This window comes from Bubalus bubalis, chromosome 14 (genome assembly GCF_019923935.1).
Source record: "Bubalus bubalis isolate 160015118507 breed Murrah chromosome 14, NDDB_SH_1, whole genome shotgun sequence".
Lineage (NCBI taxonomy): Eukaryota > Metazoa > Chordata > Mammalia > Artiodactyla > Bovidae > Bubalus > Bubalus bubalis.
In genome coordinates, this window is record NC_059170.1 from 30010217 (window position 1) to 30033310 (window position 23094).

A 23094-nucleotide genomic window follows, 5' to 3' on the forward strand; every position below is an offset into this window, starting at 1 on the left:
GACTTGATGGACATGAGTTTGGGCAAGCTCCGGGAGTTGGTGATGGACATGGAAGCCTGTGTGCTGCAGTCCATGGGGTTGCAATGAGTCAGACACGATTGAGCAACTGAACTGAACTGAACTTTTGTTGAATCCCAAAGTGAGGCTTGTTTAGCTTTGGAGAAAACTGCACAACTGTGTTACAAAGTGGCTGTGCATGTGTCCCACCAGCAGTGAGGGAGAGTTCCTGTTGTTCCTCACTTTGCAGCAGTTGATATTGTCATATATATGGAGTTTAGCGGTCCAAATTGGTGTAGTGTGGTATCTCTTAATTTGTAATCCCCTAGTGTTATGATATTTTTATCTAATTTTTATGTGATATTTACTATCTGTATATATCTTTTGGTCAGGAGTCTGTTCAGATCCTTACCCATTTTTTATGGGGTTGTTTATTATGTTTTTTATGGTCTTTGTCTATTTTGAGTCTAAATCCTTTATTAGATATGTGCTTTACAAATATTTTTCTCCCAGTTTGTGGCTTGTCTTTAGACTTTCAGAATAAGGTCTTTCAGAGTAGAATAATTTGATAGAGTCTGTAAGGCAAGTTCAAGGAGCCTGGGCAGAGCTGGGTCAGAGGACCCCTGCTCGAGACCAGAAGGGGGTGTCTGGATTTTTAGAGGGGGATTTGGGCAGTCGACTTTCCAATGTCCCTTTATGTCACAGCTGGGACACAGACCTGGAAGGGGCCTTGGCTTTAGGCATGAGCGGGCCCAATGACCTTCTTTGCCAAATTTGAAGTAAGGCCCAGGTGGCTTCCTGTCTTTGTTGGTTGATGGAGGCTTGGAGCCATGTAGAGCAGTGGCTAAAAGGTGGTGTTTGGCCTGATCTCGTTTGGCCTTCTCTAGCTTTGCCTGTTCTTCCCTGTTGTTTAAAACCTTAAAGGCTAAATTTAAAAGGTCTTGTTGAAGGGTTTGAGGGCCTTCTTCTGCCTTTTTTAGCTGGATATCAGGGGACAACTGAGAGATAAAATGTGTGTTAAGGACAGTGGTACCCTCTGCTGAAGTGGGGTCTAATCTTGTATATTTTTGTAGGGCTTCTGTTAACCTGGCTAGAATTTGTGCCGGGTTTTTGTCTAGTCCTTGAGTTACTAGCTTATCAAGGATGCTGGCTTTATGTCCTGCCTTTTGAAGGCTCACAGTGAGGCAAGCAACCATGTGATTACGGGCTTCCCACCCAGGTATCTCTGCCTGATAATCTCAGTTGGGATCATCTCTGGGGACATGTGTATCTCATCAGCATGTGCCTGAGAGGCTTACCATACTCTTCTGGGAGAAGAGTGGAGAAAAGTATGATGTAAATGTCATGGCAGGTTAAGTCACAAGACTGGATAAGATACCTGAATTCTTTTAGATAATTATCTGGTATCTGAGGAGAAGGAGCCAAGATGCTTTTTGATTTGAGATAGGTCGATGAGGGAGAATGGGGCATGAACCCGAACAAAACGCCTTCTGGTAAAGGGAGGAGAAGAGCAGGGAAGAGTGGGGTCCTGCTGTGAAGTTTCCTGCTTTAAAGCTGGTATGGGGAGGGGACATAGGGAGGTCAGGGTAGAAACTAGGGACCCTTGGGGTTGAGGGTAGGGCTGAAGTCTCAGAGTTTGCCTCCAGCACAGGCAGGGGAGGGGGCTTTGGGAGCTGCAGCTGCTGTGGCCTATGCTTGAAAAGGAGAGGGAGGAAGGAGGGGCATAAGGTGGAAGTTGTGGAACTGGATCTAGAGCAGCTGCAACGGGATTGGGAGCGATAGAGGGAGCTCCCTTGAGAAGGGTGAGCTGTGGTCGGAAGGGTTGAAGGAAGAAGAAAAGTCTGAACAGGGATTGGGAGACATTGTATTAGGAGGATATGGCCCAGAGTGGGCTAAGAGTATTTGAGAGGTAGAACAGGATTCACAGAGGGAGGATCGAGAGCGAAGAACCAAGAAAGCCTAAACATAAGGGATCTCTGACCACTTGCCTTTGCGGTTGCAGAAGTTACTGAGATCCCGTAGAGTATTATAATAGAGAGTTCCGTTTTTCTGGCCATTGGGACCTATTATTAAGTCTGTATTGTGGCCAGACAGTGTTAGAATGGTAAATAAGTCTTTTTGGTCTTAACTCCCCTTGGAAGCCCAAGGCTTTTAGGTTTTGGAGAAGGCATCCTAGAGGAGTAGATTTTGAGGGCTGGGATTGAGAATTTCCCATTGCGGCTGAATAGGGTAGACAGGGGTGAGAAAGCGAGGAGAAAGGTCCGAGAGAAAAGCAAGAGGTGAGAGAGAGAGAGAGAGTGAGTGTGAGAGTGAGAGTGAGAGTGAGTCCAGCAAGTGAAGTGGAGAGTCCTGTCCTGGGGCTCGTCTCAGTTTCTTGGCAAGGTCCAAGGGAGGGGACCACCAGAGGTGGGCTTGTGAGAGGAGCCCACCCAGCTGCGGTGGATCTTCCCTCCTGGCACCAGAATCTAAGACAAGTGCAGAGAAAAAGAGAGTGAGCCGGGCAGTCAGGCAAGAAAAGGAAATTTATTAGAGGGAAATGAGAGGGTAACTGGCCCTTGATTAGAACCCTTTCTGACGGGGTCTTTCTTATACCCTGCCAATGAAAAATTCTCCGAAGGGAAAGTTAATTTTTAGCCTGTAGTTAGGTCCTGTGGTCACGCAGCTGGAGGTCTGGAATCTGGTGGTCTACTAGCCTTGAGAAGGTAGGCACCATCGGGAAAACAGAATGTCGTTTGGGCAATTTGGTCAGTCTCAAGGGTCACTGTGATTTTATTCTTTGTTTGCGAGGTCAACATAATGAGCCATTTTAACCATGAGCCCCCATGTAGGCCCTGTCAAAGTCCACAGTATTTTTTTCTTCTGCATACTGGCCTTTTGTGTGTTAAAACTCAGAACTCATGATCTGCAGAGCAAAGCCAAGGTCATGTAGATTTTCTTCTGTGTTTCTGTGTAATTTTGATAATTTTGCATTTTAAATGTCTGTTAGTAAATTTGAGTGAATTTGGTATAAGTTTTACAGTTTGTGTTCACAGTCATTTCATTTCATATGGTTTCCAGTTAATTGTTCTGTAACTTTTGGAGAAATCATGAGATATTTGTCTCTATTTCAGTTTGGATTTCTACCATTTGCTGTAGAACCACCCTCGGGGCAGGGCCTGACCTGTGAGGGAGGCCGCATCTGCACTCTCCCATTGGCTGTCAGGGAAGGCAGAGCTCACCTCCCTGAGCCAGGGTGGGAAAGCGCGCTGTGCCCATGGGTGTAGCTCTGCCCTCAGCTGACGGGATCCCCATCTCCTCAGGACCTGCTGGGGCTTCGGCTTGTGGAATGCTGGGGTCTGAGTCCTTGCTGACAGCCTGGGCTTCAAGACAGCCCGGGGGTGAGGCCATGCTGGTGGGAGCCTGCTCTCCTCAGGACCCACTGGGGATTCAGCCTTAGGACCTTGTGGCGTCCAGTTCACATGGACAGGAGCTCGGTCTCCTCGGGACCTGCCAGGAGGTAGTGGAAGGAAAAGGTGAGGAAAAGTGGGGAGGAGAGTTCTGGTGTGTGACTGACTGCCGAGGGTGTCTGCCTTCAGAGGACCCAGGAGAGGAAGGGCTTGAGGTGGAAAACTGGATTTTTGTGTGTGGTGTAGACGGAGCACCGTGTTCTTTGGTGTGTGGCACGGTTTATTGACTGGACTGCCCTTTGCCTGGTGTGTGTTCTTGGCTCCTTTCCTGCGACTTAACTGATCGTCTGCCTGTAGGGTTATTTTTGGTCTCTGTTCTGTTCCTGTGCTCTGTGTGCCCGTTTTTGGGCCAATTCCACACTTTTTTGGTGAATTAGCTACATCACATAGGGTGAAGTCTGGGAGGGAGATGTTCTCTTTTATTCTCAGCCTGTTCTCTTTTCTCAGAGCGTTTTCTTTTCTCAGCCTGTTCTCTTTTATTCAGAGGCCTTGGTGTTTCCACATAAATGTTCAGAATGTATGTTCTGATTCTGTGGAAAACGCCATTGAAATCTGACCAGGTTTGTTTTGCCTTTGAATGTTGCTTTGGGTAGAATGGACACTGTAACCATGTTCTTTGTGTCCCTGAGCGCAGGGTGGCTTTCCGTTTATCTGGGTCTGTTCGCTGTGCTTTCACAGCCTTAGTTAAATTTACACCTAGGTATTATTTGGGATTGCTGTCTTCATTTCTCTTTGTTGCTTTGCCCGTGCTTTCTCTAATTGCGGTGAGCCGGATTTGGGGGCCTACTCTTTAGTTGAGGAGCGTGGGTTCTAAAGCACAGGCCTTAGTAGTTGTGGCTCACGGGCTTAATTGGCCCCTGGTATGTGGAATCTTCCTGGATAAGGGATAGAACCCATGTCCCTGGATTGGCAGGTGCATTCTCAACCACTGAACAACCAGGGAAGTGCTTAATTTTTCTTTCTAATGGCACATTATTGGTATATAGAAAGGCAACTGATTTTTGTACCTGGCAGTGTTACTGAATTCATTTATTCTAACAGTTTTTTGGCGGCTTGATGTGGAAAACTAGAATACAGATGTCTCACTATTTCTACTACATCGAAGTCTTCGACAGCACCCAAGACTTAGTGGCCCCTGTTATAATCTTCCCGCCACGCCTCTTGATAACACGTGGACTCCTGTTAAGAGCAGTTAGCATCCCCACTTTGGGTAAACTGAATCTGGTTAAGGCTTGGCCTCTGTAATGAAGTTTAATGCCTTCTCTGCTGTTTTTTAAGCATGGTTTTGACGTGGTTCTTTTGAAAAGTAGTTTACCTTCCAGTCATTTCAAGTGTATAAAAAAGTGTAAGTAGCAGTACAAAGTACTCCCATGTGCCAGGTCACATATACTACTCCAGCGTGTTTTACCCCATATTGGGATACCCTACCAGAGAAGCAGCACAGAAACCCCCAAAGAGGAAATTTCATGGTTCCACCTTTCAATCCTATCCGCAGGCCCTTTCAGCCTTCACCCTTGCCCCAGCTATACGGAAGTCTTTTCCCATCTGTTCAGTTTTCTTCTTCTGCAACTACTGGTGACATTTTTCCTCCTTTTCAAAACCTTTGTGGATTTAAAGCACGCAGGATGATTAGGACCTGGGTGGCCTTTTGTGTATAACTTACTTAATGTCTTCAATATTCATCCAAGTTGTATCCTGTATCATAACTGCTTCATTCATCTTTTCATTGCAATTAGAAATGTATAACATTGAGCATTAAAACCATTTCAATACACAGCCTATAGCATTAACTACCCTCACTTTGTTGTACACATATTCTCACCACCATCTCCACAACTTATTCATTTGCCCATGAGAAACTATTCAATTTCTCTACATTTTTGCCAACATTTTGTTATTTTTAGTTTTCTTGATTTTGGGTCCTCTGGTATTGGAGGATATGGTATTATGGTGTTAATTTGCATTTACATCATGGCTAATGATGTTTAACATCTTTTCACGTGTTTGTTGACCATTTGTATGTCTTATCTGGAGAAGACATACAAAAAGGACTATTCAAGTCCTTTTTCCATTTAAAAACTTGTGTTGTTTGCAGAGGCTAGCAGCGCACCCAGGCCCAAGTCAGGTCTGCCAGACAGTCCTCTTGGCTGCACTGGTCTCAGTGAGTCCAGCTTGGTGTGGTCTCTGTGCAGAGGAAGTTCGGGCACTGGGGCATCGCTGGCGGCTTTACAGGGGCGCCACTTCCTCCCTGGCCTTTGCAGGAGAGGGGACCCCAGGCTGCAGATGCCCTGGCGCTGGAGAGCAAGGAATCTGCAGCTCCACGTGGACGCGGTCTTGGTGTGGCAGGACTTGCTCGGCACTGCCTCCTGAGAAACCTGCGTGCAGGTCAAGAACAGACTGGTTCCAACTTGAGAAAGGAATACGTCAAGGCTGTATATTGTCACCCTGCTTATTTAACTTATATGCAGAGTACATCATGTGAAATGCTGGGATGGATGAAGCACAAGCTGGAATCAAGATTTCCGGGAGAAATATCAATAACCTCAGATACTCAGATGACACCACCCTTATGGCAGAAAGCGAAGAGAACTAAAGAGCATCTTGATGAAAGTGAAAGAGGAGAGTGAAAAAGTTGGCTTAAAACTCAGCATTCAAAAAACTAAGATCATGGCATCTGGTTCCATCACTTTATGGCAAACAGATGGGGAAACTGAGAGACTTTATTTTGGGGGGCTCGAAAATCACTGCAGATGGTGACTGCAGCCATGAAATTAAAAGATGCTTGCTTCTTGGAAGAAAAATTATGGCCAGCCTAGACAGCATATTAAAAAGCAGAGACATTACTTTGCCCACAAAGGTCTGTCTAGTCAAAGCTGTGAAGGCAGGAGAAGGTGATGACTCCTCCTCCCTTTGTCTTTGCTGTTTAAAATCAAGCCACTCTGTCCAGGTGGGTAAGTTGAGCTGTGAACTTTGTCCCCACTTCTCCACTCTTTGGCCCCTGAATAAAGTCTGTGCTGAGTTGGTCTCAGCTTTGGTTTCATAATTACCTACTTGAACCTGAATGGAAAAAGGAAACCTTCCCTGTTGAAGGCAGAGAGCCTCGGCCAAGCTAGGGCCCGAGCAGGGTCCATAGGACTAACTTGGAAAAAAATCTGTAGGGGGACTGTGGTCTCTGCCTGTGGGGTGGGTGGAGAGCGCACCTACAGCCGCAGCACCGGCTCCGTGGACAGGCAGCCCCTCCTGGGCCTGGACTCTGTGCTCTCGTCCCCACACCCCGACACCACCTGACAGTCTGATTCGGTGACACTGGCTGCCGGGCGTCCAGTCAGGAGGGACCCAGAAGCAGCACTTGGAGCCAGATGAGACGTGCCACCTTTCCACGGGCTGTGGATGTACTGGGTATTAGGACTTTGCGTGTAGAAAACAGACAGAGCCGCTAGAAGCTCATGTGTGCTGTGGATTTGAAACCTACATGCAGGGCAAGAGTTCCCACTGGCCCCTGGGTTGGAAGCTTCTGCACAGGTGAGGGCCACCATAGTGCTTCCTTGCCAAGTTCTCCAGGCCTCCCTGGTGGCACAGCTGGACCCACACCCCACGGGCTCCCTGACCCAGAGCCTGAAAAGCTAATGCTGGCAGGGCCTGGGGGCAAGAGTGGTCACTCCACCAACCACCAAAACCAAGCCCATCCCAGGCTCTGCTACAAGTCTGCTCACATTTGCTCTCCAAATCCTGAAGACACCTGCCGGCAGCAGGGGCCATGAGTCCCATATTGATGGTGTTCTGTGGAATTTCCATGAGACCCCTTTCTGCCCTGTTTTGAGCAAATGACTAGTCAGTCCATGCTACCATCACCCCCACAAGCAGCCTGAGAGGCTGAGGCTCCAAGAAACCAAGTAACCCACTCAGAAGGACAGATGGGCAGCCATGGAGTGGGGTCTGTGCCCGCCACCTGCCCAGGGTGACTGCTCATTCATAGCACGTTCACATCTGCCTCTTTCACCCTCTCCTGGGGCAGCAGCTCAGAGAGCCTCATCCTAGGGGGACTCATTCACCTTCTTTTACCAGGACTCTTGTCTCACAGTCATGTTTCTGGGCTCATCCAAAAGCCCTGTCACTCTGAAGTGGATTCAGTCTCACATCACCAGGGTCGCTTTCCTAGATCACACTTACCACCTGCTCGTCCACTCCCAGCTCAGACCAGAAAGGCCCCCTCAGGCCCCGAGTTCCATGGCTCTGCCTGGGCGCCTACTCCCCTCCGGCCTGGTCCTTCTCACGTCCCCTGAAGGGCCACCAGGAGCTCCCACTGCCCGGGGCAGGCTGTTTGCTCTGTCCTGGGGAGGTCTCCATGGTTGTCAGGTGCAAGAGCCAAGAGGTACCTGTGGGGCCTCCCACACACAGCATAGCGGCCAGCACCCGCCTACTGCCCTCTTCACTCTGGATGGGCCCAGGGTGGGTTCAAGGGCCCCACTGTGTGTCCTGGTACTCAATCTCATCCCAGTGCTGCCTGTGGGGAAGTTGCTAAGCTACTCTGTGCCTGCTGCACAGAGTGTGCTCGTTCACACACCCCTCCCAGGAGCACAGGGTTCTGGTGGGCAGGCTCCTCCAAAATTGGATTAAAGATTTACTGAGCATGGCCCTGCCCATCAGAACAAGACCCAGTTTCCCCTTCGGTCAGTGTCTCCCATCAGGAAGCTTCCACAGGCCTCTTAGCCTTCTCCATCAGAGGGCAGACAGAATGAAAACCACAATCACAGAAAACTAACCAATCTGATCACATGGGCCACAGCCTTGTCTAACTCAATGAAACTATGAGCTATGCCGTGTAGGGCCACCCAAAATGAACAGGTCATGGTGCAGACTTCTGACAAAACATGGTCCATTGGAGAAGGGAATGGCAAACCTCTTCAGTATTCTTGCCTTGAGAACCCTATGAACAGTATGAAAAGGCAAAAAGATAGGACACTGAAGGATGAACTCCCCAGGTGCCCATTATGCTACTGGAGATCAATGGAGAAATAACTCCAGAAAGAATGAAGAGACGGAGCCAAAGCAAAAACAATACCCAGCTGTGGATGTGACTGGTGGTGGAAGTAAAGTCCAATGCTGTAAAAAGCAATATTGCATAGGAACCTGGAACGTTAGGTCCATGAATCAAGGCAAATTGTAAGTGGTCAAACGAGATGGCAAGAGTGAACATTGACATTTTAGGAATCAGTGAACTAAAATGGATTGGAATGGGTGAATTTAACTCAGATGACCATTATATCTACTACTGTGGGCAAGAATCCCTTAGAAGAAATGGAGTAGCCATCATAGTCAACAAAAGAGTCTGAAATGCAGTACTTGGATGCAATCTCAAAAATGACAAAATGATCTCTGTTTGTTTCCAACACAAACCATTCAATATCACAGTAATCCAAGTCTATTCCCTGACCAGTAATGCTGAAGAAGCTGAAGCTGAATGGTTCAATGAAGACCTACAAGACCTTCTAGAACTAACACCCAAAATAGATGTCCTTTTCATTATAGGGGACTGGAATGCAAAAGTAGGAGGTTAAGAGATACCTGGAGTAACAGGCAAATTTGCCCTTGGAGTGCAGAATGAAGCAGGGCAAAGGCTCACAGAGTTTTGCCAAGAGAATGCACTGCTCGTAGCAAACACCCTCTTACAAAAACACAAGACATGTGTCTTTACACATGGACATCACCAGATGGTCAATACCAAAATCAGATTGATTATATTCTTTGCAGCCAAAGATGGAGAAGCTCTATACAGTCAGCAAAAACAAGACTGGGAGCTGACTGTGGCTCAGATCATGAACTCCTTATTGCCAAATTCAGACTTAAATTTGCCAAATTCAGACTTAAATTGAAGAAAGTGGGAAAAACCACTAGGCCATTCAGGTATGACCTAAATCAAATCTCTTAGGATTATACAGTGGAAGTGACAAGTAAATTTCAGGGGATTAGATCTGATAGAGTGCCTAAAGAAATATGGACAGAGGTTTGTGATATTGTACAGGAGGCAGTGATCAAGATCATTCCCAAGAAAAAGAAATACAAAAAGGCAAAATGGTTGTCTGAGGAGGCCTTACAAATGGCTGAGAAAAGAAGAGAAGTGAAAGGCAGAGGAGAAAAGGAAAGATATACTCATCTGAATGCAGAGTTCCAAAGAATAGCAAGGAGAGATAAGAAAGCCTTCCTCAGTGATCCTGGCAAAGAAATAGAGGAAGACAATAGAATGGAAAAGACCAGAGATCTCTTCAAGAAAATGAGAGATACCAAGGGAACATTTCATGCAAAGATGGGCACAATAAAGGACAGAAATGGTATGGACCTAACAAAAGCAGAAGCTTTAAGAAGAGGTGGCAAGAATACACAGAAGAACTATACAAAAAAGATCTTCATGACCCAGATAAGCATGATGGTGTGATCACTCACCTAGAGCCAGACATCCTGGAATGTGAAGTCAGGTGGGCCTTAGGAAGCATCACTATGAACAAAGCTAATGGAGGTGATGGAATTCCAGTTGAGCTATTTCAAATGCTAAAAGATGATGCTGTGAAAGTGCTGCACTCAATATGCCAGCAAATTTGGGAGACTCAGCAGTGGCCACAGGACTGGAAAAGGTTAGTTTTCATTGCTATCCCAAAGAAAGCAATGCCAAAGAATATTTAAGCTACTGCACAATTGCACTCATTTCACATGCTAGCTGGAGAAGGCAATGGCAACCCACTCTAGTACTCTTGCCTGGAAAATCCCATGGACAGAGGAGCCTGGTAGGCTGCAGTCCATGGGTCGCGAAATGTCAGACACGACTGAGCGACTTCACTTTCACTTTCCTGCATTGGAGAAGGAAATGGCAACTGACTCCAGTGTTCTTGCCTGGAGAATCCCAGGAATGGTGGAGCCTGGTGGGCTGCCGTCTATGGGGTCGCAGAGAGTCGGACACGACTGAAGCAACTTAGCAGCAGCAGCAGCAGCAGCAGCACATGCTAGCAAAGTAACACTCAAAATTCTCCAAGCCAGGCTTCAAGAGTACATGAACCGTGAACTACCATATGTTCAAGCTGGATTTAGAAAAGGCAGAGGAACCAGAGATCAAATTGCCAACATCCGCTGGATCATCAAAAAAGCAAGAGAGTTCCAGAAAAACAACTACTTCTGCTTTATTGACTACGTCAAAGCCTTTGACTACGTGGATCACAACAAACTGTGGAAAATTCTTCAAGAGATGAGAATACTGGACCACTTGACCTGCATCCTGAGAAATCTGTATGCAGGTCAAGAAGCAACAGTTAAAACTGGACATGAAACAACAGACTGGTTCCAAATTGGGAAAGGAGTACGTCAAGGCTGTATATTGTCACTCTGCTTATTTAACTATGCAGAGTATATCATGAGAAATTCTGGACTGGGTGAAGCACAAGCTGAAATGAAGATTGCTGGGAGAAATATCAATAACCTCAGATAGGCAGATGACACCACCCTTACGGCAGAAAGCGAAGAAGGACTAAAGAGCCTCATGATGAAAATGAAAGAGAAGTATGATAGGGTTGCTTAAAACTCAAGATTCAGAAAACCAAGATCATGGCATCTGGTCCCATCACTTCATGACAAATAGATGGGGAAACACTGGAAACAGTGAGAGACTTTATTTTTGGGGCTCCAAAATCACTGCAGATGGTGACTGCAGTCATGAAATTAAAAGACACTTGCTTTTTGGAAGAAAAGCTATGGCCAACCTAGACAGCATATTAAAAAGCAGAGACATTGCTTTGCCAACAAAGGTCCATCTAGTCAAAGCTACGGTTTTTCCAGTAGTAATGTATGGATGTGAGAGCTGGACTATAAAGAAAGGTGAGTACTGAAGAATTGATGCTTTTGAACTGTGATGTTGGAGAAGACTGTTGAGAGTACCTTGGACTGCAAGGAGATCCAACCAGTCCATCCTAAAGGAAATCAGTCCTGAATATTCATTGGAAGGACTGATGCTGAAGCTGAAACTCCAATACTTTGGCCACCTGATATAAAGAATTGACTGATTTGAAAAGACCCTGATGCTGAAAAAGATTGAAGGCGGGAAGAGAAGGGGACGACAGAGGATGAGATGGTTGGATGGCATCACTGACTCAATGGACATGAGTTTGAGTAAACTCCGGGAGTTGGTGATGGACAGGGGGGCCTGTCGTGTTGCAGTCCATGGGGTCGCAAAGAGTCGGACACGACTGATTGACTGAACTGAACTGAATAAATAGTGATGTTGACATCTTTTCTTGTGATTATTTTAAAGGGTGTGAGTTATACTTATTTCTTGAAATTGGCTTCATTAATGGCTGCCTTGTTTTGAAATCTTTTCCAATGACCACCCCTAAGGCGTTTCTCCCTGCCTAGGAGGGCAGGTGTTTTTACTTTGTGAAATGAAGATATCCCCTGCCATATTAATAAACAGGAAAAGTCACAGCCACCAGCGATTTCTCGCCTCCAAATGTCAGTGAGGGCTCCCACATAAAGCAAGATCCTCTGTGACCCGCCTCCTAGAGTAACGGAAACAAAAACAAAAGTAAATAAATGGGACCTGATTAAACTTAAAAGCTTTTGCACAGCAAAGGAAACTATAAGCAAGGTGAAAAGACAACCCTTAGAATGGGAGAAAATAATAGCAAATGAAACAACTGACAAAGGATTAACTTCCAAAATATATGAGTAGCTTGTACAACTCAATATCAGAAAAACAAACAACCCAATCAAAAAGTGGGAAAAAGACCTAAACAGACATTTCTCCAAGAAGACTTACAGATGGCTAACAAACAAGTGAAAAGGTGCTTAACATTGCTCATTATTAGAGAAATGCAAATCAAAACTACAATGAGATATCATCTCACACCAGTCAGAATAGCCATCATCAAAAAGTCTACAAACAATAAACGCTGGAGAGGGTGTGGAGAAAAGGGAACACTCTTGCACTGTTGGTGGGAATGTAAATTGATACAGCCACTATGGAATGTGGTATGGAGATTCCTTAAAAAACTAAGAATAAAACCACCATATGACCTAACAATCCCACTCCTAGGCATATACCCTGAGGAAACCAAAATTGAAAAAAAAAATACATGTATCCCATTGTTCATTGCAGCACTATTTACAATAGCTAGAACATGAAAGCAACCTAGATGTACATTGACAGATGAATGGAAAAAGAAGTTGTGGTACATATACACAATGGAATATTACTCTGCCATAAAAAGGAATGCATTTGAGTCAGTTCTAATGAGGTGGATGAACCTAGACCCTGTTACACAGAGTGAAGTAAGTCTGAAAGAGAAAGATAAATATCATATTCTAACGCATATATACTGAATCTAGAAAAATGGTACTGAAGAATTTATTTACAGGGCAGTAATGGAGATACAAACATAGAGAATAGAATTATGGACATGGGGAGAGGGGAGGAGAGGGTGAGATGTATGCGAAGAGTAACTTGGAAACTTATATTATTATATGTAAAATAGATAGCCAACGGGAATTTGCTGTATGGCTCAGGAAACTCAAACAGGGGCTCTGTATCAACCTATAAGGGTAGGATGGGGAGGGAGATGGGAGGGAGGTTCAAAAGGGAGGGGATATATGTGTACCTATGGTTTACGTGGGGGGCTTCCCTGGTGGCTCAGAGGGTAAAGCGTCTGCCTGTAATGCGGGAGATCTGGGTTTGATCCCTGGGTCGGGAAGATCCCTTGGAGAAGGAAAAGGCGACCCACTCTGGTACCTTTGCCTGGAAAATCCCATGGATGGAGAAGCCTGGTAGGCTACAGTCCATAGGGTGGCAAAGAGTTGGATATGACTGAGCGACTTCACTTTCACGGTTGATTCATGTTGAGGTTTGACATAAAACAAAAGTCTGTAAAGCAGTTATCCTTCAATTAAAAAATAAATTAAAAAAAGAGGGCTCCCAAAACTGAGATCCAGGGGATGCTGCCACCACGCACCCCCCAACCCCCATGGTGATTGCTGAGGAGCCGGGAATGAAAGAAGCAAGGTGAAGAAAGAAACAGGATTGGCCTTAGATAGTTGAGGTGCGTAAGAAAGGAATGAATGCAGTGAGCCTAGAGGTTTGCATCTTCCCATACACAGAATCAGAGAAGGCAATGGCACCCCACTCCAGTACTCTTGCCTGGAAAACCCCATGGACGGAGGAGCCTGGTGGGTTGCAGTCCATGGGGTCGCTAAGAGTCGGATACGACTGAGCGACTTCACTTTCACTTTTCACTTTCATGCATTGGAGAAGGAAACATCAACCCACTCCAGTGTTCTTGCCTGGAGAATCCCAGGGACGGGGGAGCCTGGTGGGCTGCCGTCTATGGGGTTGCACAGAGTCGGACATGACTGAAGTGACTTAACAGCATACACAGAATGCTAAATTCCTTAACTTGATATCTGATCTTTGCTGTTCAGACTGCATGCTCCCTTTGTTGCAGACTTGTATATAGCCTGATTCCCCCTCCTGCCTCCTTGGAGCAGTTTTCTCAGAGCTACTGAGATGCTGTCTCCCAGGCTTGGAGTTGTAAATATTCCCACCAAGTAAAACAGCTTTCTACTTTCAGGTGTGACTATATTTTTCAGTTGACAACTAACTTACAGACGTGGAATCCTTGTGAATGTGCCCAGCGGCGCAGCTCTTCATGGTGTTGTTACAGAAAATGGCCACAAGGCGGCAGCACTTCTTCATGCCGCACTTTTTTTTAAACTAATTTCCTTGTTATCGTCTACTGGAATATAATTGATTTCTAATGTTGTGCTTGTTTCAGATGTACGGGAACTTGATTCAGTTATATTAATACATAGACGTTTATCTATTCTCTTTTAGTTTCATTTTCACTTACAGATGATCGCAGTGTGTTCAATAAACTTCTCTATGCTATTCAGTAAGTACTTTTTGATCATCTATTTGATATATATTAATGTGTATATGTTAATTCCCATACCTTAAATTATCCCACGTGTATCTGGAGCGCAGCAGGCACTCCAGATTCACTGTGGGAGCACACGGCCGGCCACGTGCTCCCAGCTCCCTCAGCCCCAGGACACTCCAGCCTTGGGACCCAAGCTAATCAGGCTCCAGGGATGACACCAGCCCAGGTCACTATGTCCTCAGGGAAATAGAGTCAGCATTTCCTTTTTGCTTTTGCTGTTTTTATCTCATCCTAGGTGAATTACAGTCTTGTGGGTGGTTTTTTTCCCCTTCTATCACAACTAATTTCACTTCTATTAATACATATTGAGTTTTTTTCCATATAGGTTATTACAGAGTGTGGAGTAAGTGTCCTTGTGTTATACAGTGGGTCCTGGCCATTTATTTTATAACTAATAGTGTGCATATATTAGTCTGAAGCAACTCATTTCTTCATGCCCCACATCTTTATATCTTGGTGATTAGACGTTTCTTTTCTAAGTCTGTGAGGCTCTGTCTCTGGGCAAGAAGTTCCATGGTATCCATCTTTAGATTACACCTAGAGGTGATATCATATGATACTGATACTTGTCTCTTTCTGTGTCCCTTATTTCACACGGAATGATCATCTCTACTTTCTTTCCTGTGCCAGCCTTGGCATTATTTCCTACTTTCTTTGTGGTTGAGAAATACTGCATTATGTACATGTACCGCATAGTCTGTATCAGTTTAACTGCGCTTCTACAATTAGCTTGATTCCCAGTCTTAGCTGTTTTACCTTACGGGGTCAAAATCACAGGGTTACCCATCTTTTTTTTTTAATAGTTTGGCTGTATTCTCAACCCCACCCCAGTTCAAACATGAGACACAAGCCGGCTCAGGCTCCAGGGATGGGATAGCAGCCCAAATCAAGGAGGCTGCAGGGAATAAATTAGGCATTGATTTTTTTCTTTTTGTTTTCTTTAATCTCATGCTGAAGCTATGTCAGAGTACAGTCAATTTTCAGTTTTGTGCTTGCTATTAGTGTACAGCTGCCTGATTCAGTTATGACATATATATATATATATATATATATATATATATACAGCCTATCTGTTCCTTTTTGAATTCTTTTGCTATAGAGATTATTGCAGAAGCTCAAGCAAAGTTGCACTTGCTGAACATCAGGTCCTTCTTGAGCATCTATGACAGCTACCGTTTTCTGTGTAAATATGGAAGGAAGGAAAGAGAATCCTTTTGGATTATCTATTACAGCTACAGATTTCTGTGTATATGTAAGTCCCTACCTCTGAATTCATCCCTGCCCTTTCTTTATTTTTTTTTTACAGGAACCCTCTGTGTTTGAATTCTCAGTCTCTTTTTGGGTTGTAACTTAGTTCCTTTGTGTCTCTTTTAAAATTTTTCCTACAAGGGACATCAAAGGCTGTTGTCTTCCTTTCAGGAATCAGTCTGGCTGAGTTCACTTAGCGTACGATCCTTCAAGGTTCCATCCTCCTAGCAAACAGTGGCATAATTCCATAATTTCAGTGGTGCTTCTTCATGGCTGAGTAACGGTCCATTGTCCATATGTAACACCTTCTTTAACCTTTAATCTGTCAGTGGACATTTTGCTGTTCTGCTTTTGGCTGCTGCAAGTAGAGCTGCAGTGAGTGTTGGGCTGCACGTGATTTTATTGAATGATGACTTTCTCGGGATATTGGCCCAGGTGTGGGGATGTCTGATCCTAGTGAAGGAGGAAACAGACAGAACAGGCTCCATCTTGAAAGCAGGACTCCATCTTGGGCTGGACTGTGGACTTTGAACTATATGCCCAGTATCTATGGAAACGACATACCAACTGGAAAACCAGACCCCCGGATGGAAGACCTCCAGGGCTCGTACCTAGACCGTCACCTAAAAGAATACCCTAATTATCTGTGTAACTGAATAGAATCATAAATTCTATTATGCTTATTGGGATATGACCATAGGCCTATTGATAATTGTCCACAGTTATAGGCTTAAGGCGTATGAATCATGGGTTGGTTAACTTGGATTGTATCTTTCTTTTCCTTTGTTCAGACTATTTTCAGAGAATCTGGGGAGGTGGGTTTGAGCACATACAATTAGGGTGTATAAGGTTTTCACAAAAACCGGTAGGGCTCCTTGGCTAAGAGGAAACTCTGCCTTGGGCCGCCGTGTGATAACCTGCACTCCGCTGTCTGCACCGTCCTCTGAGTGAGTTTGTTTCCCGGAACGCGTGGCTACGGCACTAGGATTGGCGCTCTTAAGAGATTTTTTTTCCTTGACATTTGGAGGCTGTGCTTTCTAGTGGCTGTTGTCAGTGTCTGTTTCGACTGAACATGTAGTGGGTCACCTCACATGCCAGCTCCCTCCTGCCTTTATTGTTTGTAGACTTGTGAGGATGGCAGTCTGACTGGTGGGGTTTGATTTCGCATTGTTGTTTTGATTGGCGTTCCTGCAGCAGTTAGGGATGCTGTGCATCTATTCCTGTGGTGGGGGTTTGCTTTTTTAATTTTTTTTATTGTTTCCTTTACATTAAAGGGTGTGAGGAAAATTTATTGGCTTCTTGAAACTCTGTTGTGTTTGGAATTTATTTCTGCAACCCCCCACCCTGGGAGTTTTCCTGAGGGCAGCTGTCATTAACAGAAACCCCAGGCCTTTAGAATTAGAGGTGCTGGTCAGCCTCTTTGATCCAATTGTAGCTACAGGAAATGTTTATAGGTGACTGCACTTTTTAAAGCACATCTCTGGTTCCTGGGAAAGTCAGCATCCTGGGCTGTGGATTAGAGTGAATTGTACCTGAGCAAACACCTAAGGGTTTGTGTTCACTATTTTTCCCCCGTAAAGCATTACACACACACACACCCCGGACTAGTTCCTACTGGGTCCACAGAACACTGCTGAGTGTGCTCAGGTGCCTAGGAGGCTGCACTCCAGAAAGGCTTGAGCTGGAATGCCCAGCACCAGGGCATGTGCAGGGTTCGTAATATTTGTTCCCAAGTCCCTGGAGGCCTGGATCCTGCTGGGGAGTCTGGTCCGAGCCAGAACATAGCAGACAGTAGATGTTTAAAAAAGGTTCAGCGAAGGGCACCCTGTCAGGTTGCGTCAAACTCCCCCCAGTCCAGCAGTGGGATGTAAGCCTGACAGGGAAGTCGGGGGGAATAAAGAAGGCACCGCTTCTTTTTCCTTCTCTCTAATATCATGCCGATGTTATGTTGCAGTATAGTTGATTTGAAATGTTCTGATTGTTGTCATATATAGCCGCCTGATTCAGGTATAACATATCTATGAGATAAGCCTACTTTTTTGTGTGTTTTTTTGCCACAGAAGGTCAAACAGAGTAGTGAGCATCAGGTCCTGGTAGATTATGTATGTCAGATACAGTTTTCTGTGTATACAAAGAGGGAAGGTAGGAGGTAATTCCTGTGGCTTCTCTCCTAGAGATACAGATTTCCGTGTATAGGTTAGAGGTACAGATTCGCATGTATATTGGGAAAGGAAGAAGGAAGGGAGAAAGGAAGAGGATAATCCTTGGGGATTATTGATTACACACACAGGAATATTATCTACAGCCCTTGAGGAACATAGTCCTTGACTTTGTTTGATTGCTAAGTTATTGTTTTGTCTTCTTTGACAGTTTTCCTTTCTTTCTGCATGTTCTCACTTCTCTTGTTGAATGTACTCTTTGGAACTCAGATACAGACAGGAGGCAGACAGAGGACAGGCTATGTTTTCGCTTAAAATTTGAATATTTTTTGGATTAATGAATTAATCAATGCGTTGTAGGATCTTCTCATCTTGTTTTATTCCCACCTCTTCCCAGGAAGGTCAACAGTGATTAAAGGACATGGTAGGGACTTCCCTGGTGGTCTAGTGGCTAACAGTCTGCACTTACAATGCAGGAGATCCAGGTTCATTCCCTGATCAGAGAACTAGATCCCACATGCCACACCTAGAATATCCCTTGTGCTAGACTGGCACCAGCCAGATATTATGACAAATAAATTACAAATATAAAAGCCAAAATTTTTTAATTAAAAATAAAATATTTGGTAAAACCCACGTGTATCCATTCTTGCAAGTCCTTATTCAGAGAACACATGGCCATGCTACGTGTCTGCAGACAGGATCCCGTGACAGAGAGATGTCACCAGACAGGCCATGCCTCTGATACCAGAACTACGAGGCAGTGTTCTTGCTAAAAGGCAGGATTTGTGATTGCTGAATTCATTCACTTGTTTTAATCTTTCCTTGAATGTATGTCTGTGCTTGAAACAGAGCAGGACCCTGTCGTCCTAGGCCCCCCTCTGCCACCATATCCTCCGCCTGCCTTTTGTCTGTGGAAAGTTTCCGTCAAAAAGTAAGTTTAATCGGAGAAATGAGAAATGCTGAAACAAAGGAAAACAAAGAAGACTAAACAATAACATCATCATTAGGCATCGTCAAGGACCTTTAGTTCTTTCTCTAGGTCTGTAGATAATATTCTGAGCCACATCCTGAGAGCTGTCTTATAGATACCAAAACATCAGGTGGAGAAGTTAACTGCATGATGACCAGACTGCACCCAGGACGTGAGCTGCCACAATTCAGAGAACTGGCCACAAAGAAATGCGAACAAGCTGACCTGGAACTGAAGATTGTACTTACAGCAAGATGACGCTGGTCAGACCCTGATGACCAATTTCAAGATGACTGTCAGAGCTGACTGTGCTGTTTCTGCATGTAGCCCGTCTCCCCCATTCCCAACCCCCACCCACCCTGTGTCTATAAAAGCTCTCACCCCCCGTATGTCAGTGGTGGGAATGGCCTTTGGACAGACGTCCACCACTCCGCTCCTCGCAGTTGCCAGCATCTAAAATAAAGCACACTTTCCTTTCTGCCAACCAGGCCTGTTTATTGGCTTTAGAGCAGCAAGCAGCTAGACCTCATGTATACTCTTTCAGTAACATGCTGATGAACAATTGTTTTAATAAATAAATAGGTATTGGTTTATTTTACTGTTAACTATCAGTGGGCTTACACATTCTGATATAAGCTTTATGCAAGCAGAAAAATTTCTTGTTACTAATATGAACAGTATTGCTTCCATTAGTTAATAAATTCAGTTCAGTTCAATCAGTCGTGTCCAACTCTTTGTGACCCCCATGGACTGCAACACACCAGGCCTCCCTGTCCATCACCAACTCCTGGAGTTTACTTAAACTCATGTCCATTGAGTCAGTGATGCCATTTAACCATCTCATCCTCTGTTATCCCCTTCTTCTCCCACCTTCAATCTTTCCCAGCATCAGGGTCTCTTCAAATGAGTCAGTTCTTCACATCAGGTGGCCAAAGTATTGGAGCTTCAGCTTCAGCATCAGTCCTTCCAATGAATATTCAGGACTGATTTCCTTTAGGATTGACTGGTTGGATCTCCTTGCAGTCCAAGGGACTCTCAAGAGTCTTCTCCAACACCACGGTTCAAAAGCATCAATTCTTCGGTGCTCAGCTTTCCTGATGGTCCAACTCTCACATCCATACATGACTACTGGAAAAACCATAGCTTTGACTGGATGGACCTTTGTTGGCAAAGTAATGTCTCTGCTTTTTAATATGCTGTCTAGGTTGGTCGTAACTTTTCTTCCAAGGAGCAAGCGTCTTTTAATTTCATGACTGCAGTCACAATCTGAAGTGATTTTGGAGCCCCCCAAGATAGAATCTGTCACTGTTTCCGTTGTTTCCCCATCTATCTGCCATGAAGTGATGGGACTGCATGCCATGATCTTAGTTTTTTCAGTGTTGAGTTTCAAGCCAGCTTTTTCACTTTCCTCTTTCCCTTTTATCAAGAGGCTCTTTAGATCCTCTTTGCTTTCTGCCGTAAGGGTGGTGTCATCTGCATATCTGAGGTTATTGATATTTCTCACGGCAATCTTGATTTCTGCTTGTGCTTCCTTCAGCCTGGCATGTAAGTTCAATAAGCAGCATGACAATATATGGCCTCACTGAGGTGCATGTCTTTTTGAATTACGTTTTTCTCCAGATATATGCCCAGGAGTGGGATTCTGAATCATATGGCAACTCTGTACTTAGTTTTTAAAGAAACCTCCATACTGTTCTCCACAGTGGCTGTACCTACTGACATCCCCATCAACAGTGTAGGACGGTCCCCTTTCTCCAGTCTCTCCAGCATTTATTGTTTGTAGACTTTTTGATGGTGGCTCTTCTGATTCGTGTGAAATAATACCTCAATGTAGTATTTCTGCATCTCTAACAGTGGAGTGGAGCATCCTTTCATGTGCTTTTTGGTCATCTGTAGGTATTCTTTAGAGAAAAGTCTATTTAGATCTTACACTCGTTTTTTGATTGGGTTGTTTGTATTTTGATACTGAGCTCCTTAAGCTGTTTGAATATTTTGGAGATTAATCCCTTGTCAGGTGTATCATTTCCCAATATTGTCCCTATTCTGTGGGTTTTCTTTTGTCTTGTTTAAGAATACCTGTGCTGTGCAGAAACTTTTAAGTTTAATCAGATCCCATTTGCTTATTTTTGTTTTTATCATATTACTCTTAAGAGCTGGGTCAAAAAGATACTGCTGTGATTTATGTCAGAGAGTGTTCTGCCTATGTTAAGAGTTTTGTAGGGTCTGTCCATATATTTAGGTCTTTAATCCATTTGGAGTTTATTGTTTGTATGGTGTTAGGGAGCATTCTAATTTCATTGTTATGCATGGAGCTGTCCAGTTTTATCAGCACCACTTAGATCAGATCAGATCAGTCACTCAGTCGTGTCCGACTCTTTGCAACCCCATGAATCGCAGCACGCCAGGCCTCCCTGTCCATCACCAACTCCCGGAGTTCACCCAGACTCACGTCCATCGAGTTAGTGATGCCATCCAGCCATCTCATCCTCTGTCGTCCCCTTCTCCTCTTGGCCCCAATCCCTCCCAGCATCAGTCTTTTCCAATGAGTCAACTCTTCGCATGAGGTGGCCAAAGTACTGGAGTTTCAGCTTTAGCATCATTCCTCCCAAAGAAATCCCAGGGCTGATCTCCTTCAGAATGGACTGGTTGGATCTCCTTGCAGTCCAAGGGATTCTCAAGAGTCTTCTCCAATACCACAGTTCAAAAGCATCAATTCTTCGGCGCTCAGCCTTCTTCACAGTCCAACTCTCACATCCATACATGACCACAGGAAAAACCATAGCCTTGACTAGACGGACCTTTGTTGGCAAAATAATGTCTCTGCTTTTGAATATGCTATCTAGGTTGGTCATAACTTTCCTTTCAAGGAGTAAGCGTCTTTTAATTTCATGGCTGCAGTCACCATCTCCAAGGCAAATTGGAAGTGGTCAAACAGGAAATGTCAAGAGTGAATGTTGACATTCTAGGAATCAGCGAACTAAAATGGACTGGAATGGGTGAATTTAACTCAGATGACCATTATATCTACTACTGCGGGCAGGAATCCCTTAGAAGAAATGGAGTAGCCATCATGGTCAACAAGAGTCCGAAATGCAGTACTTGGATGCAGTCTCAAAAACGACAGAATGATCTCTGTTCATTTCCAAGGCAAACCATTCAATATCACAGTAATCCAAGTCTATGCCCCAACCAGTAACACTGAAGAAGCTGAAGTTGAATGGTTCCATGAAGACCTATAAGACCTTTTACAATTAACACCCCCCAAAAATGTCCTTTTCATTATAGGGGACTGGAATGCAAAAGCAGGAAGTCAAGAAACACCTGGAGTAACAGGCAAATTTGGACTTGGAATACGGAATGAAGCAGGGCAAAGGCTAATAGAGTTTTGCCAAGAGAACGCACTGGTCATAGCAAACACCCTCTTCCAACAACACAAGAGAAGACTCTACACATGGACATCACCAGATGCTCAACACTGAAATCAGACTGATTATATTCTTTGCAGCCAAAGATGGAGAAGCTCTATACAGTCAGCAAAAACAAGACCGGGAGCTGACTGTGGCTCAGATCATGAACTCCTTATTGCCAAATTCAGACTGAAATTGAAGAAAGTAGGGAAAACCACTAGACCATTCAGGTATGACCTAAATCAAATCCCTTATGATTACACAGTGGAAGTGAGAAATAGATTTAAGGGACTAGATCTGATAGATGGAGTGCCTGATGAACTATGGACTGAGGTTTAAGTCATTAGGGAAATACAAATTAAAATCTCAGTGAGATAGCACTACACACCTATTAGAATGGGTAAAATTTAAAAGGCTAATCATAGTAAGTATTGGAATGGATGTAGAACTGGAACTCATACACTGCTGGTGTGAGTGCAAATGCACAACCACCTTGGAGGAGTTTGGAAGTTTCTTCAAAAGTTAAAAAAATCACACCTACATTAAGACCCAGCCATTTTACTCCTTGTTATTTGCCCAAAGGAAAAGAAATACGCATCTGCAGCAGACTTGTACATCAACGTTCCTGGCATCTTTTCTCTAACAGCCCCAACCGGAAATAACATACTGTTGGCAAAGAAGGTTAGGGGGAGTGACTCTCATAATTTCTGGTGCAGAACAAATTATAATTCCTATAAAAATTACAAATCCCATCAAAATTACAATTATCCTACACACCAAGCTGTGTATGTGTAAAATGATATATGTACAAGGTTACTCATATAGCTCTGTCTATAATAGCAAAAGGATGGAAACTGTTCAAGTCTCTCAATTAGGGAAATACATTAAAAAAAA

The 23094-nt window shown here is 44.4% G+C and overlaps 1 long non-coding RNA gene across 1 annotated transcript in view; it reads left to right on the plus strand.

Annotated features, from left to right (window-relative positions):
- Positions 1 to 23094, plus strand: part of LOC112578778 — a 27978-nt gene continuing 4884 nt past the window's right edge. Inside the window, exon 1 of the long non-coding RNA XR_003103112.3 lies at positions 1 to 3509. This is a non-coding gene — a long non-coding RNA (uncharacterized LOC112578778). The remainder of the gene's footprint in view (positions 3510 to 23094) is intronic.